The sequence below is a fragment of the Myotis myotis genome, unplaced genomic scaffold (assembly GCF_014108235.1).
Source record: "Myotis myotis isolate mMyoMyo1 unplaced genomic scaffold, mMyoMyo1.p scaffold_m19_p_7, whole genome shotgun sequence".
In the NCBI taxonomy this organism is placed as follows: Eukaryota; Metazoa; Chordata; class Mammalia; order Chiroptera; family Vespertilionidae; genus Myotis; species Myotis myotis.
This window is the reverse complement of record NW_023416379.1, coordinates 82,353,265-82,371,065: the sequence shown is the minus strand read 5'-3', so window position 1 is coordinate 82,371,065 and position 17,801 is coordinate 82,353,265. Positions and strand designations below refer to the sequence as shown.

Below are 17,801 nucleotides of genomic sequence, written 5' to 3'. Positions count from 1 at the left end.
AGACCACACGTGGATGAACCATGCTCTGTATCGCCAGTATTTTGAGTGTCATTTTACTGTTCTCTTACACTAATATTTTACATACATTATTACAAAAACCCCAAATAGACATTGTAGAGGGATGAGATGTTTCAAAATAAATAACAGCTGATATATTTTCTTTCTTCACCCAAGAGAGGATTCAGCACACTGTTACCACAGGGTAGGATGAGCCTCTGGCCCTGCCCTCTTAGGGCTGCCCTGCACACTCCTGGGAGGCAGGAGGCTGTGGATTTTGTACTGACTCCATGTTCAGGCTCATCCTGTGGTCCCCACAGGTTTCCTTCAAACAACTCCTCTGTGGCTTCAGAAGAGCGGCAGGTGCAGCCGTGGGTAGTTTATGCAATGCCAGCTCCACCGTGAGCTGGTGACCTTGACAAAACATTAGTTCTGCTCCGTGCTCCACCGTGGCAACCCCACTGAGGTTCATGAAAACACAGTGTCATTCGTGATATATTCAGAAATTCTCCCTGAAGAGAAATTTAAATTCACTCTGAAGTCCATGTTGTCTTCTTCTTCTTCTTTCTTTTTTTTTTGCTTTTAAACAGGGATTGAAAACTCAAATCGGAAGTGTTAGAATTGTGATTTCACTTTGAGTGAAGGTAAAGTATTGTTTGAGATGAGAAGGACCTAAGTAGAATGAAATGATAATGGGAAAGAGTCAATCAGAGAGGAGTGGAGTGAGGCCATTGGGAGGGTGGAGGGAGGAGAGAGCTGAGCTCTGGATGTAGGAAAGGGCTGTCTCTCCTTGGAGACCGGAAAGGAGGAGAGAGATGGGTGTTGAAGCAGATACTTTTATGGAGTTGGTGGTGAGAGGCCAGGAGAGCTGTGATCTCTGAGAAGGCAAAGCTGCCTCCTGAGATGAGGTATGTGTACATGTGTGTGCATGTGTATGTCCAAGTGTGTGCATGCACTTGGCCACACTAGTGCTTGGACATGTGAGGACGGTGGAGACCCCATGGGACTGTCTCTGCATATAATTAGTCTCTGGCTAGGTGAGGGCTCATGTGCCTTTTCTGATCTTCCTGGGATTAAAACATACAGTTATCTGGCTTCTGTGCACTCTCACTTACAATGCACGAGTGCGTGTGCATTTAAATATTTCACATGTTCTTAAAGTTTCTTTCAGGCTTTCTCTCAGTGCCTAGTAGACCACATGTAGCATATGCTAGGTAAATAACTTCATTGATTGAAAGATCTTCAACTGATCGTATCCCTGCTTAGTAAAAGCAGATGCCAATGGGGAGAAGCGACTATCATTCTAGGTGTGTCCTGTCCTGGGGACAGGGAACTGAAACTGATCAGCATTTTTAGTAGGAAAGCATATCGTAGTAATAATGCAGAAGTTTTACCCTATCTAAACAGTGATTGGTGCATGTTATGATATTGAATTTAACACTTTATTACCTATTTCCTCTCCACTCACACACACACACACACACACACACACACACACACATATATACTCTCACACACACTCATACACACTCACACACACGCACACATTCATACACATACTCATACACACACCCACATGCAGACATGCACACAAACCTGCCTGTGCACGCACACAACCCAAGTCCGAAATCTTTCTACTTCTTAGAAGGCCAGAAACATGATTTTTGTGTGATGTGAGGACACAGGAGCACTGGACAGGAGAAAGGGTTAACTAAGGATCTCTAGCAATGCTTCCACTTGTTCTCCAAGGAGTAACAAAGAGAGGAAGCGCAGCCTTTGTGGAAGGAAATTCCCAGGCCCCACTTCGGACATTCGCAACCTGCCCTGTGAACCCCGGAGGAGTGTCTGATGATAAACACTTGCAAACAAAACAATCCATAAAAGCATTTTTACTAATGTTCTCGCATTTTCACCGAAGGGCTGGAGCGCATTTTCCTGCATCTGTGGACCTGGAGGGGGCCTGGACATCCACCCGCTGGCAGAGTCCAACAATCCTGCCCCCGCTCAGGGCTTTCTGCCCCTCCCTCTGCCCTTTATATGGCGTCTGTCCGTGCAGGTCCCCTTGCCTCTTGTGTTTTTGATTGTGTGGGAGCCCCACACTCACATGGGGCTCCTGGAATGTAGACTGCAGATCCTTTCCAGGTTGGATATGGACCCTGCATGCAGACCTGAGATCCACCTTAGCATCTTCCGCAGTGACTCCCAGACACAACCTTGAACTTTACAACCTTGAGTAGTAATGCAGTGGCCTTCCCCAGGAGTGGGAGGGCTTGACAAAGGTGTGAAAACCCTGCTAATAAAGTGTGTTGATTATGTAACCGATTAGGCTTCTTTCTCTGTAATTGCTAGAAACAACACACACACACACACACACACACACACCGCTCACCACTCACCAGAACAAGAACAAAAACAGCAAACCCAAACAACAGCAACAAAAATCTCTGAAGTCTTGGTAAATATTTATACAATAATTTCTCATAAGGAATCCAAAGCATTTTAGAACCAAAATGCAAAAATCTTAAGCAAAAATCTAGTGTGGGTCAGTTTATTGGTAATAATGTACCTTATTTATGCCCAAACTAATAAGATGTGAGGATTACTGCAGCCATTCTGTAGATGAATAAATCAAGGATCAGAAACTGGCCTAGGAAACATTAATAGCAAAGATCTGGGTGATTCATGTTTCTGGTAGCTGCTCGTGTGTGTATGTGGGTGCATGCGTGGTGTGGTGTGTGTGTGGAATGTGTGCAGTGTGTGTGTGTTGTGGTGTGTGTGTGTGTGTGTGTGTGTGTGTGTGTGTGTGTGGTGTGTGTGGTGTGGTGTGAGTGGTGTATTGTGTGGTGTGTGGTATATGGTGTGTGGTGTGGTGTGTGGTGTGTGTTTTGTGTGTGGTGTGTGGTGTGTGTGGTGTATTGTGTGGTGTGTGGTATATGGTGTGTGGTGTGGTGTGTGGTGTGTGTTTGGTGTGTGGTGTGTGTGGTATATGGTGTGGTGTGTGTTTGGTGTGTGGTGTGTGGTGTGTGTGGTATATGGTGTGGTGTGTGTTTGGTGTGTGGTGTGTGGTGTGGGTGGTATATGGTGTGGTGTGTGTTTGGTGTGTGGTGTGGGTGGTATATGTGTGGTGTGTGTGGTGTGTGGTGTGTGTGTGTGGTGTGTGTGGCGTATTGTGTGGTGTGTGGTATATGGTGTGTGGTGTGGTGTGTGGTGTGTGTTTGGTGTGTGGTGTGTGGTGTGTGTGGTATATGGTGTGGTGTGTGTTTGGTGTGTGGTGTGTGTGGCGTATTGTGTGGTGTGTGGTATATGGTGTGTGGTGTGGTGTGTGGTGTGTGTTTGGTGTGTGGTGTGTGGTGTGTGTGGTATATGGTGTGGTGTGTGTTTGGTGTGTGGTGTGTGGTGTGTGTGGTATATGGTGTGGTGTGTGTTTGGTGTGTGGTGTGTGGTGTGGGTGGTATATGGTGTGGTGTGTGTTTGGTGTGTGGTGTGTGGTGTGTGTGGTATATGATGTGGTGTGTGTTTGGTGTGTGGTGTGTGGTGTGGGTGGTATATGTGTGGTGTGTGTGGTGTGTGGTGTGGGTGGTATATGGTGTGGTGTGTGTGGTGTGTGGTGTGTGTGTGTGGTGTGTGTGGCGTATTGTGTGGTGTGTGGTATATGGTGTGTGATGTGTGGTGTGTGTGTGTGTGGTGTGTGTGGTATATGGTGTGGTGTGTGTGGTGTATTGTGTGGTGTGTGGTATATGGTGTGTGGTGTGTGGTGTGGTGTGTGGTGTATGTGTCAGGGCTGTGTGCATGTACATGTGTGCTTTTGTTACTATAAAATGCTTAACCACCCTTTACTAATTGCAGTCTAACCCAGGATCTTTAAATTCCTGTTTCTAGCCAGACCAGAGTCCACTTCACAGCACGAGTGAGGGTTAGATTCTCAACTGTCAATAGAAAGCTGAGCCTTTATTTCTGAAATGCCATCACTGGTCTCGGGATATTTTTAGATGAAATAATCATACATGCCGACTCATTTGCATCTGCCCAGAGCTGGTGGGTGACCTCCATCGTGACCCCGAACTCGGACCCTGTAGACTGAAGCAATGACAGGTTGCAGATTTCACTCCGGGCGGGGTTACCATGAGCCTTCCACTCAGACCTCCCTCTGCCCTTTGTACTGTAACAATGCTCGGAAACACGGGCTTGTTAGAGGAAATTCCCAGGGCCAGAGTTTGGACGTGAGGCAGTTGCTTTGCTATGCTGGGCAGGCTGATGTGCGCCTAAAAATAAACATGCTGGTCTGCATGGGGTTCTATGATTTTTGCCCTGCACAGTGGATTACATTTCAAAAGGGAATTTTTAAAAATGTTTTTAAGAAAGCAAGCCCAGGTAAACTGGAAGAATAAAATATATCATGGTTTCCTTTCGATTTGACAAAATGTACCATTTGCTGATACCCATTTCTTTGAAAGGGCTATTGCTTTTTTTTTGCCTGAGGATTTCAAAACAAGGTTCAGGAAAGCAAAGGCATGCTGGGATGCTGTCCAAGCAACTGCAGAAAGATGGGAGCACCCCAAACCACAAGACCAGCCAGTTCTTCCCAGTGCAGGAAGGATAAAGTATTAGCAAAGAACCCTGGGCTGGCCCGGAGCAGTGGGTGACCTGCGTGGGACCCCCTGTAATGAAATCCTCCCTTCCCTAAGTCTCCAGGTACTTAGCTGGCAGAGAGGCTGTTATTAAAAGTGGCTCATTTAGCAGAAAAAGAAAGGTAAGTCAACAGTGGACAATGAACTTGACTCACAGCAGGCAGATAGCTCCTACCAGCTCTCTTCTCTCCCCAAAAGGCAAATATCTTACTCACAGTCCCTACAATTTAGAAGATGGTAGGACCATTTATGTTGCACTCTTTAAAATTAGATTTTTGAGTGGCTAAGAATACATTTCCATTTGGTGGTGTTTCTATTTTATAAATAGAACAGATATCAGGGGTATAGCTTTGAGTCTTGCTGTGACTTGCCTGACCCTGGTTTGGCTGAAAATGGGCCAAATTGTGTCAGTTTTCCATCAAATCGGAATGTGTTTGCAGCACAAGTAACCCACAATCTAGTTAAAGAGTAACTGAAGAAGAAGAGTGGTTTTGAGTGAACTTTTGCTACCTCATCGTTCTCATGCCTTCTTTGCTTTTTCCTGGCAGTCCAAACTCACTCTATTGTTGTTGAAAAGACCCTGGTTTTAAATGGTCAAGCAGACAGGCAGAGTTAGTTAACAAAAGCGCAGCTACAGGCGCTCTCTAGCCTGATGATTTTTTTTCAGACCTTCCTTTGGTAGCTTTGGATTGGGGGCCTGACATCACAAGACTCTCGGTGGCTTTGAGCGGGAAGGACCTTCAGGTCACCACCCGGACCCCACCCAATGCGGCATCCCTGTGGGAACACCCCGGCCACGAGCTTCCAGGGTGCTGGCTCACCGCCCAGAACAGGTCGTTCACCAAACCACTAGGCAGTTTTAGACAATTCTGATGGTGGGCAAATCCTTCCGCGCATTGAGCTAAAACCCGTTACCCTATAATTTCCACTCATCAATCCTCTGCTGACCTCTTTCCCCACACACATCAATCTTGAAATATTTGAGGGTAGCCTTCATGTGCCACAAGACCGACTTCTTACTTCAAATGCCCCTGGTTCCTTCAACTATTCTGCAAATGACAATTTTCTCATTTTCCCCTTCTTGGCCAGCCTCCTCGTTTAAGATCTGATGTGTTTCTTGAGGCAACATTTTAAGTACTTTAGCTAATTAATCTTCTCTATAACCTTGTGAGCTAAATATTAGCTGCATTTTCAGAAACAAAACTAAAACTTGGCAAGATACAATTATTAACTCAAAGAAGTGGCAGATGGGGGATTCAAAACCAGGTCTGCCTCTTTCTAGCCCACCACACATCTCTGATTAAAAAAACAATGTTGAACCAGGTATAGCCAAGGTTGATCTCAGATACATTCTGAGATCTGTGGCTGCTAGAATCCTCCTATGCACATTAACATTTCTTTTGTCACTACAACTTGTACTTACTAATAGAGATTAATGGGTGTGTGTTGTTGTTGTTGTTTTTTTTCATTTTTATTGAGGTATAAAGGACATATAATATTATATTAGTTCCAGGGGTACAACATAATGATTTGATATTGTATACACTGAGACGTGATCATCACAATAAGCCTGGCTACCATCCATTACTATACAAAATTACAAAATTCTTTTTTTCCTTGTGTTGAGAACTTTTAGGACTTATCCTTGGCAACTTTCAACTATGCATTACAATGTTATTGACTACAGACACTATACTGTACATTACATCCCCATAATTTCTTTGTTTTATAATTGAAAGCTTCTACCTCCTGACCCCTTCACCCATTTTGCCCAGACCTCTAACTCTTTCCCCTCTAGCAACCACTCTTCTGTTCTCTGTATTTATGAGTTTTGTGGGGTTTTTTTGTTTTTGTTTTAGATTCCACAAATAAGTGAAATCACATGGTATTTATCTATCTCTGATTTATTTCACTTAGCATCATTCACTCAAGGTCCATCCACGTTGTCACAAGTGGCATGATTTCATTCCTTTTTATGGCTGAGTATATCCCACTGTATAAATGTACCACATCTTCTTTATCCACTCATCTATTGATGGACACGTAAATGTCTACATCTTGGCTATTACAAATAAAGCTGCAATGAGCATAGGGGTGCATATATCTTTTCAAAGAAGTGTTTTCTTTTTCTTTGGTTAAATACCTGATAGTAGAATTGATGGATCATATGATAGTTTTATTTTCAGTTTTTTGAGGAACCTCCATACTGTTTTCCAAAGTGGCTGCACCAATTTACATTTCCACCAACAGTGCACAAGGGTTCTCTTTTCTCTGCATCCTCACCAACACTTGTTATTTCTTGTTTTTTTTTTTTTATAAAAGCCAAAAAGTAATGTTAATTTGAACAGTTAGGAAGTGACCAGGAAAAAACCCACTTTGGCTGCTGAAGGGAAACTATAGACAAGGTGGGTGTGCAGGGGGGTATAGTGGTCAAGAGATGCATGAGCAACAGGAAGCAAGAAGGAATTTAGGAGGCCCAGGAGGCACCTTGTTATGGAAACTTCAGGTGGTGGGAGAACAAGACAACAGGGCTCAAAGAGGGGGAAGTGGTTGCACGAGAGTGCCTAAACCGTTTGCTTTAGCCCGAGCCCTGCGGTTGTGTCTACAGAATAAATATAAAATATTTGTTTTCCCCCAGCTGATCATGCACTCTATGGGAGTGCAAAGTTTGGGGACAAAGGATACTAAGTCCAACATCTGATTCTAGGTGAAATCTGGTTAGGCCACACCTTTAGGTGGAAAGAGAAAAAGCCTGCGAGTAGTCAGAAAGAGAGTCCTTTGCAGCTCTGCCACAATGAGGGTCAGGGACTGGCTTTATGTCTACAGGCTTCTACGTTTCCCCCACACCACTTGGTAGGGTTACTTCCTTCCTTTCTCCTGGCTGTTCTCCAAAAGCAGGGATTGCCTGAGGATGACACTGCCTCTGCCCTCAGCTGCCCCTTTTCAAAGTAGTTCTACACCCAACAACTAATGCCCAGTGGATTAAAGTAAGCTGTAGGCCACTGCTCCCTAAGAGCCACTGCCACACTGTGCTCCATAGACGGTACCAATGGACAACGTTAATGTCTATGGCTGAGCACATGGGCATAGTGATAAAATAACTCCCTTAAGATCTCTTTGCCAGTTTGAGTCAGAAAACTACAGAATAATGCCCTTCAAATAATCAAGCTGCATGAGAGAAGGTGAGTGCAGAGGCTCCTGGGAAATCGTCTTCTATGTGCACACATGAAGGCTGAGGCTCCTCTTCCTTGTTGCTCCTGTCTTGCTTACCACTTGAGAAAAATCAAGGTTCAGATAATGGATGTGCACTCACCCACATTCACATGGCAAGTGAGTTCCAGGTGCAGGACTAAGTCAGGGCCCCACAGTTTTTTACTAAATCATACTTCAAGCTCCTGATATATGTACTTGGATGTGCCAACATGTATTAGAGATCAGATTCTGAGTTTTCTTTAATGCTTTTTAGGGAGAAGCAGGACAGAGGATGAGAAAACGTACGTCCTCTCTAAGGAGACTTGGATGGAGGCAGGACTCACATCTGTGTCACTTGCCATTGTATCCCTAGTACAGAACCTGGTGTTTCCGTGGAAGGTGCTCAGTATACGTGTATTTGCTAAACATGTGTGAGTCCACAGTCAGGGGACACATAAGATTTGACCAATGAATGCATAAATAAGTGGAACAACAATAAATCAGTGTTTCTCTCTCGCCCTCTCAATCAATAAATAAAAATAAAAAATAAAATAAATATGCAAGTCTCTGACTTGGAGGGGTGGAGAGTGAGGGGCACTGATAGAGAAACACCTAATGGGAGAGGCTATCCACAGAGACATAAATAAATCAATTCTAAAAAGGTATGGTACAAGGTAGGTACTCAAAATAATTGATGAAAACAATGAATATAGCAAAGTCTCATAAAGCAGAGTGTAGGAAAATGTTACAGAGATCAGCAATCTCCTTGAAAAGCTTCAAACTACTGATCTGGTAATAAATTTGGGTTCTTCAGACAACAGATTCATTCATGTGCTCACAAATTCAATAAACATTAATTAGGCAAAAGCTGTGCACCTAGCATTGTTTCAAGTGCTATAGATTCAGAATCAAAGACTGATAATTCCTCAAGGATGAAAATAAACATAGCAACCATCACTTAATGTGCTAGGGTTATAACAGCACATTTCACAAAGTGCCATCAAACCACAGACCCGAGGGACATTTAGCATGAGGTGGACTGGATGAGGGGGAAGGAGGAAAAGAAGTCAGGCTGCAGTGGATAGTTGGGTGGAGAAGATGATTGGCAGTGACCTGGACAGGGAGAATAGCACCCAAAGACATAGGTGGGCAGAGAGCTCTCATGTCCTGAGGAGTTGAAAGGTATTTAGTACAGCTGGAAGCTCAGGTGGGGAGAGGCGAGGCTGGGCACGGTGATAAGGAGCAGACCTTGAAGGTCTTGTTTACCTTCTTTAAGTTGGGGCTTCTCAAAGTTTAATGTGCAGGGACCTGGTTAAAATGCAGATTTGGGAAGTCTGAGGAGAGGATGGAGAGCCTGCCCCTCTGACAGCCCAAGTGATGCTAATGCTGCTGACTCCAGAGGGCCCTTTAGGCAGCAGGCGCATGATGGGACTAGTTCACTGTGGAGAGTGACATTGACAGAATTGATTTTCTCAAGAACCCTGTGGTAGGACATGGAGGACAGAGCGGAGGGAGACTTGTTGAGGTTAAAAACACGAGTGGCAAGAAATTTTGAACACCTGAACTAAATAAGCTAAGGAAGAAGAGTCTATGTTCAATAATAGGTGTAAATTGGCTGATATTCTATGAAATTGCTACAAAATACTTCTCCAAGAGGAAGACTATGAGGGCAAAAATTAAACAAATGAACAAATAAACAAACAAAAAATCATAAAAGGCAGGAAAGGAATTCCAGAGAATAGGTAATGTTATTTGAATATCTTGACCCTATTCCAGGTCTCAGTGGACACATTATCTTGAACCCCAAGAGTGACCTCACCGACCCCAAAAAGCAGCCAGCTATGGGGTGAGCACCATCCCTACATAGAATGATCACAGCAGAGTAAATAAGCCATTCTTCACAGATATCCCTTGACATATGGTGTCACTACTTGCATTCGATTTCAGGAAACTTCAGGAAGAGCAATTGTTTCACAGCAAATTCTGGAAAGTAACAGGGAAGTCCACCAGATCCTGAGCAAAGTTCTTGTTCATTTATTCACAGCCCATAGGTCCCCGACATTAGATACACCTGTTTCTATCCCTGTTAGAAAATCCTGTCAGCTCGAGTATACCTTTCACCCAAAGAAAAAACTCAGGAAAGAGTAAAATAAATAAATAAATGAATAAAGGGAGGGGTCTACATTGTTGAAAAAAAAAAAAAAAAAAGGTAAGTGGTAAACTTTGTTCCCTTCAGCAGAAGCCAAAAAAATAAAAATAAAAAAGCAATTTCTAATGAGATTGGCCCTCCAAAAAGAATAATAATCAGCATCATGCTCTATGTACTATGCTGGTTGGCATTCTTTATCCAAAGATGTACAAATTCAAAAAACCCAAATGCCACCTCCCCTCTCACCCTTTTGCTCACAGTCCTGTAAATCAGTCCACGTCAAAAAGACCCAGGTGGAAGGTATGCAGCCCAATCAAAAAGCCAGGTGGGCAGTCACATCTACTTCAGAACAGCTCAAATCACAGGCAGCAGGACAAAGCACAATAACACGGACCTACCTTTCTCCTCTGTGGTGTTCAGGCTCCTGAAACTGAATCCGGTCCCAGAGACCTTCCTAGGGCCCTTCTATGTGAGATGAAATGTAAGGGCCTCCCATTCAATCACACAGCCACACAGGGTGGGATTCCCAGAAGCAGCCTCCAGGTCCTCAGGGCGCCCACAGACCCGAGGGAGCAGAGATGGACTGTCTTGTGTTCTCTGCTGCAGGAAAGAGCTGGGAGACTCAGTGTGCCTGGGGGTGGGGGCGGAGGCTGGGGGAAGGGAAGTAATATGGGATCCGTAATAAATAAGAGATCCTCTCCACATGACTTCCTGTATTTGGTGCCGGTTGCCTCTCTCCAGGCTCCCTAGAGGAAATAAGAAATTTAAACTTGTCCTTTGGCCACTGAAAAGAAGAGAATAAACATGCTAAGAACCATGAAAATGAGAATGAGCGGGGCAGCAGGCAGGGAGCTGACGGGCCAGCTAGCTTTACCTTTTACCAAGTGCTTGCTTCCTGAAGTTTCCCTAAGTGTTTAACTCTGCAAAAGTCAAGAACACCCTCATCTTCTTGGAACTGAAACATTGCCTGGCTGCTGTCCAGAAGACCTGCCCCAGAGGTGCTGGTGAGAGCAAGTCACAGGTCTGAGAAGAGTCTGTTCGCAGCATGGAGCTGGGTTCTGTCTTTGGAACCGCTGATGACATTCAGTCTTATCTTGGAACAGCTCCTAAAGTCCTCAGGCCATTTTGCCCTGGGGTTTAAAGAATTATTGTCAAGGCTACCATCTATCGATTGCTGGAAGCTGGACTCCCGGCGTCATCGGTGGGACTCAGGGTGAGATGAAAAATTCTAGGCCATTCAAAAATTAAGGATTTCAAAATGGTGACAGCAGATCATGAAAACAATAGTGGGGGCCCTTCTGATTTGAGTATGGGACTATGTGCAACTGTTCGATTTGTGCATCGGTGGAGCCAGTCCTGGCTAGGGAAGAAGGGTAGGACTATGGGTGTGTTGGTTTTAAGCAGCTGGGTTATCAAGAGGCCTGGACTGTCGCATTGTGTTCTGCTGGGTGACAGTCAGGCCTGGGACAGCAGTGCTGCTGGAGCCGGAGCAAGGGAGGAATGCTGGCTTGGGCGTGTGAGCCAGCAAAGACCATAGCTGTATCGCTGACTTAAAGGATCAGTGGTCTCCTCGCTGATTTTCCGCTCACCTCCATGTCATTCTCCTCTCCTCATTCAGAACAATCGCTATCAACTGCAACCATCATGACATGATTCGCCTGATTAAAATCTTCCAGTAACATCAGCAAAAAAAGCTGAACACTTTACCGTGGCTTCCAGCCCCTTCAGGACCTGGCACTGCCTTGCCTCTCCCACGTTACTGCACAGCCCACCTCCGCCTGCTCTCTCCTCAACCCTCCTCCTACCCTCCTTCCCCACCTTTCTCACTCCAGGGGATCGCTCTGTGAACCATGCTCAACCCCGTGTCCTTCAAATCTCACATCCTCCAGAAAATAATTGTCAGATTCCTGAGCCCCTTTGGTGTATCTCCTTAGCAAACCCTGCTTATCTCTCTCAACACTCATTAACTCAAAGCAGTGGAAACCAGTCTCCTTGCCCTTGTCGCCTGCAGGGCTATCCAGTGATGGTGAACCTTTTGAGCTCGGCATGTCAGCATTTTGAAAAACCCTAACTTAACTCTGGTGCCGTGTCACATATAGACATTTTTTGATATTTGCAACCATAGTAAAACAAAGACTTATATTTTTGATATTTATTTTATATATTTAAATGCCATTTAACAAAGAAAAATGAACCAAAAAAATGAGTTCGCGTGTCACCCCTCACACGCGTGTCATAGGTTCGCCATCTCTGCTATAGACTCTGAGAAGGCCAAGACCGTGTCTGGTTCAACAGGATGTCCCTAGGTCGAGGACCAGGAGGGTGTGATGCGTGTGAGGTTAGTATTAGTAACAGAAGCATTCATTACAGTTATCCCCTTTTTGATCAATTGAAATTATATGACTCAGGAAAACAAGATTGTTGTTATGGTTCTATCACAGTTTAAACTCTGGCCGACAGAGTGAAACAATTACACAGGCAATATTGCAAAGAATTCTTATCCATAGAAATACAAATTAATTTCCCCCAGTGGGGATACATCATTGATTTCTACCCTGTAGAAATTATTATCTCAAATATTACATTCTAGTGCTCCACATGACATTAGGCTCTCTATACAGGGTGCCCTCCCTCCCAAATGAATATACACTTTACAGCTGATAGCTCAATTGATGTTTCTTTCTTTTCAGATTTAAACCATTGGAATTAATAATTGTTCAAAGTGTGCATACATTTTTGGGACACCCTCTATTTGCATTTTAACAAATCCAATTCAAAATTCCTGATTGCTTATATAAATGTCTACTCTTGAGATTTTCCTTTGAACTTGTTTTAACATCTTACCATCCTTTCATTAATTAATGAGTTAAATAAAATCTCCATCTCCTGTTCATTTGATATTTATATGAGAGGGATGATTTCACCTTTCTGAAAATGATTTCTAAACAGAAGTCAGGTGAGAACACGGTGACTACAGGACATTGTAGTGGCATTTGTAGGGGCAGAACTGTTTTCTTCACTATTTTGCTTAGTTTTCTAAATTCCCTGAGTATATAAAATAAAAACAGGAAATGAATGAAGCATGATGATGATCAAAGCAGATGACAAACTGCCTCTGCTGTGTACGGTACAGGTTTCAATTAGGCAGAAGAACAGGCAAAGCCCAAAGTGTGCAAAACCGTAACTGCACACAGGGATACCAGGTGGGCAAAAGCGCCGAGGCCCAAACTCATTGAAACTAGTACCTTGGAGAGAGAAGAGCTTGATAAGCAAAAGGCATGTGTTTCAGGTATCCAATCATTCCCTAAAACAGCATTTTAGGGATCCCAGCTACACAGACAGCCAACTGGGAAGACCTTACTATCAACCAGCAATAGCAAACCCTTCAACAACTGGAACAGTGGCACTTTGTCAGGAAGAACCCAGATTATATCAACATACTTGGGTGGTTTGGTTTCTCTTTAATGTCAATATTTTTCTATTGTTACCTGATGTGGCTTGCAGTATATATTTGTAATATCAAGTACATAAAATGATTTATCTTTAAGGAATGGTCTGGTCCACAGTCCAATCTGTTCCCTAAAGCTCTTAGGACCAGACAAGCAGGAAAACAAAAAGTCTTTTGTTGTTGGTGGTGTTGTTTTTGCTTTTAAAATGAAATTTGTAACGAATTCCATTTGGAAGCAGCAAAGTAACACACCTAACAGTTCAATGTGGAATTTGGATGTTTTCCTGAGAACGATTTCTGCTTTTGGAGGAATCGTGAGACATATAAAGGATCGTGACAAGAGACAGGACAAGGACCATTTAGATGCTCAGAGATCACCTCCCACACACATGCAGTCCTTACCACAAACGGGGGCCCCTCTGAGGGAGCCCAGTGCCTCAGGCGGGGAGAGTCAGGCACGCCAGCTTGGCTCCACCACATTAGAGGTGGACTTATGCCTCTCTGATTCCCTCCCACCTTCCTTCCCTTCTTCCCCCCCTTCTTCCTTCTCCTCCTCCTCCTCCTTCTTTTTCTCCTTCCTCTTCTTCTTCTTCTTCTTCTTCTTCTTCTTCTTCTTCTTCTTCTTCTTCTTCTTCTTCTTCTTCTTCTTCTTCTTCTTCTTCTTCTTCTTCTTCTTCTTCTTCTTCTTCTTCTTCTTCTTCTTCTTCTTCTTCTTCTTCTTCTTTCTCTCTCTCTCTCTCTCTCTCTCTCTCTCTCTCTCTCTCTCTCTCTCTCTCTCTCTCTCTCCTGCTTTTTTTATGTTTCTAACACCTTTATTTTCCAAGAAAGCACATGATAGTGGTCTTACTTAAGGTGAACATTTCTTAATTCCTCCCTGTCGTTACCCCTCCATTCCTCCCGTACTTGTCCATCACCCAGGTTAATTCGCTGTCAGGTTCATTCCCTTAAAGCACTGCTATGATTGTGATACTCCCTTCTCAAAAGTCCTCCCATGACACCTGCGCTGCAGGCACATACTGCCTATCAGGAGGCCTTACTCTCTCTTTAGCTTGTTGCTCAAAGCCCTCCCAGTCTATACTCCATCCACCTTCCCGGTTTAACTTCTGGTCTTCTGTACTCAGCTCTGGCTCCAGATCCAAATGAGTCTCCTTCTCTCCTTCCAACAGGCCCTGTCTTTTTCCCTTTTGCAAAGAGCTGGGCTTTGGGCTGGAGTCACCCACCAGAGTCTCAAACGGGTTCCCATGCCCAGCATGGAGTCTATCTCCACCCAAACCTTTCTCTGATAAATGATGCCAGAATGAATCTCTCTGGAGTTCTAAAATCCTAGGACACATATTGTCTGTATCACTTCAGCAGCTCTTTCATGTCTTAGGTGTTATCTATTTTTATAATTTCATAGTTCAGCAGACACTAATACAAATAATACCAAAAACTCATTGAGTGTTGACTGCATGCCAAGCCCTTGACATATTAACCTGTTGCATTCTCCCAACAAACACTTCTATGGGATGGTTTTAGGCTTTTCTATATGATAGCAAAAGGAATGGCTGGGCTTTCCACCTCATGTATTATGGGAAAATCATCGAAGCCCAGCCCTCCCACCCTTCATTCCTCTGGGATCCCAGAGAAGGTGAGGTGGAAAAGAGTTGTCATTTTCGGAGCCATCCTTACTGGGTGCTGCACTTGAGCCAGCATCAAATGGCTTCTGCCAAGTACTTACTCTTGGTTTCTGCCTTTGAATCCCACATCCTTCAATCTCCCAAACCCTATTAGCATCATTTTGTTGGGTGGAATAGATGTTTGTATGAGGTCTGAGAAAAGGGAGAGGGTAATGCATCAAAGTTCAAAAAACAATTTATGTTGATCACTGAAATCATTGCCCTAAAGTCCCTCTGCCACCATCCACAGGGTCTTTTTCCAGCCAGTCTTCTCTTGAAGCCTCCGCCTACATCAGATCCTTGGGCTCTGCTTCCTTCCCAGAGCCTGATGTCTCCCTCCTCCCTCTCTCCTGGGTGCCACCTTCTTGTTGTGGTGCAAATTCTTAATACTCACTGCATGCTGCAGAGAAATTCATCTCTCTTCTGGTTTTGTACCTGCTCATCCAAATAGCCAGGAGGATTCAGCTTTCACACCAAAATGACCCAAATGAGGTATCTTTGAAATAAGTATCCATCTTTATGCCACCCCCTTTGAAGGCTATGGTATTTTTGTCCATTTAAATAGCAATATTTTCTTTTTCTTCCTCATCTGTGTATATTTTATCTTCCTGATATATGCATGTTTTATTTGTATATTATATTCTAAGCATCTTGACTGTATCTTTTATATTTCAGCTTTGTGTCTCTCTTCGTGCCTCATACTTGTTGAATAAATACATTAATAAGAAAATGATAGAAAGCATGAAGATAAGGACTTTCAGGATAGATAAAGAGAAGGGAAGACTGATTTTTATCAATGATTGGGAAAACTTAGAAGACCTTGTTTCCAAAGTTGTCCATGACCCAAAGCTGGGAGACAGAAAAGTGCACAGAAGGGAAATGCAGCAAGGTCTTGAAAGCTCTGTACTTGTATTTCCAGAGTGCACTGCCTCTTTACTTGGACCTAGATTACAAAATGTATTCTGTAAATATTGACATCTTAGGAAATGACGTGAAGCATGCTCCCCCCAACTCCTTTTTTCTACAATGAGAAATGTAGGAAAAATAAGCTGCCCCGAGGTCTCCCTGGACTGAACCCTTGGGCCGGGGCGTGGGCAGTGCTCAGCTGAACCACTTCCTCTGGTTTATCATTGCTCATTCCCAAGGGATGACTACCATTCTCTCTGTCTCAATAAGCTGTCATTTCTTCTCACAGAAACAGTCATTTTCCTAGCTATTAATTCTCCAGGTCAACTGGAATTTACAAAATCATGTTTTTATTCCTCACAAAGACTCTTCATTTAAAGTGCTTTGTTTCCAATCTTCCCCAGCTACTTTAGGGAGAAAACCTGCCAACACCACCAAGGATTGACTGTCCTGTTCCAGTCTGTGTCCCAGGCTTTGTTCCCAGCACTAGAGACCCAAGCAGCTCACAGTTCAAGCACTTCATAATTTCATAACTATTTAAATTTAGAAACACTCAGAATGTTGAGCTTCGTAACTACTTAAATTTAGAAACACTCAGAATGTTGACCCATTATCTCAACTGTCTCCCCCATAACCCCATCTCTGATAGAAATAGGATAGAAATGTGGATCTGGTAATTTAGAAACCACAGAAAGGCTCTATTCCAAAACATAGTCATTTATTTGGGAATGCAGTATTTTTAAGAAAAACAAAATTTCTAAAATAACAACAATGGTTGTCATTTATTGAGCACTCATGTACTAGATACAATACTATAGGTTGAATGATATCTCATTCAATTATTTTTTTTTACAATTTTTATTGAATTTATTGGGGCAACATTGATTAATAAAGTTGTATAGGTTTCAGGTGTACAATTCTATAATACATCATCTGTATATTGCATTGTGTGTTCACCACCCCTAGTCAAGTCTCCTTCTGTCATTCTGATAACAACTCTGAAAGATGGGTATGAGGACTCCCATTTTTCATAGGAAATGGAAGCGCAGAGTGATTATGTACCTTTATCATGGTCACTTAGCTGGGCTATAAAAATATAGAGTGACTTTTTGGCTTTCATAGTAAATACTAAATAAATGAATGAGAGAAACAGTGACTAACTATATGAACCAGTCACTTCTGGAAACAATGTAATTCTCAATATGCAAAGAAAAATAAGCACACAAAAATTGTTACCTTAGTGATAATATTATGCAGAAAATCAGTTATTTTGGATAAAAAAGATTTTTTACTTTGAAGTCTGATGTTTGAAGGGAACTGGTTTAAATAGAAGGAAGATATGAACATTTGGGGGAAATAATTCTAATCACTTTGGAATTTTACTCAAAAACTTTGGCTTCACGGTTCCTTGATACCAGTATTTCTCTTCATTACTTTTACCATCATGACAAATTTCATCTGTCATATGAAACAAAATGGCTTAAAGTAATTTTTATTGCCCATTTCTGGGTGTTCTCTTGACCAGTCAGTGAAGTTGGAATGATTAAAAAAAATAAATAAATATATAATTTGTAAATTTTATGTTTATTTCATAAAATTCCTTTTTCTTGCCTTAATTTCAACAAACTTACTAATTATGTTGTTATAATCAAGATTTATTCTGTTGATGTAATGTCAACTTAGACACCCTTTCTTGAGTCATTAGATTTTCTAGGTATTTTTATAAAGTGATTTAAATTAGGAGACGTTTTGCTCTGTAGTGGAAGTATCCACTAGATTTATCAATAAATGTCTTAAAGAAATATTTAGGTAAGAAATTAGCA

At 42.8% G+C, this 17,801-nt stretch overlaps 1 protein-coding gene across 1 annotated transcript in view; it reads right to left on the bottom strand.

The window, feature by feature from the left end:
- Positions 1 to 10,575, bottom strand: part of ADGRF5 (adhesion G protein-coupled receptor F5) — a 105,105-nt gene extending 94,530 nt beyond the window's left edge. The window contains exon 1 of the mRNA XM_036317030.1: positions 10,365 to 10,575. The gene's annotated coding sequence lies outside the window, so the exon portion shown is untranslated. The remainder of the gene's footprint in view (positions 1 to 10,364) is intronic.
- Between the last annotated feature and the right edge of the window lie 7,226 nt (positions 10,576 to 17,801).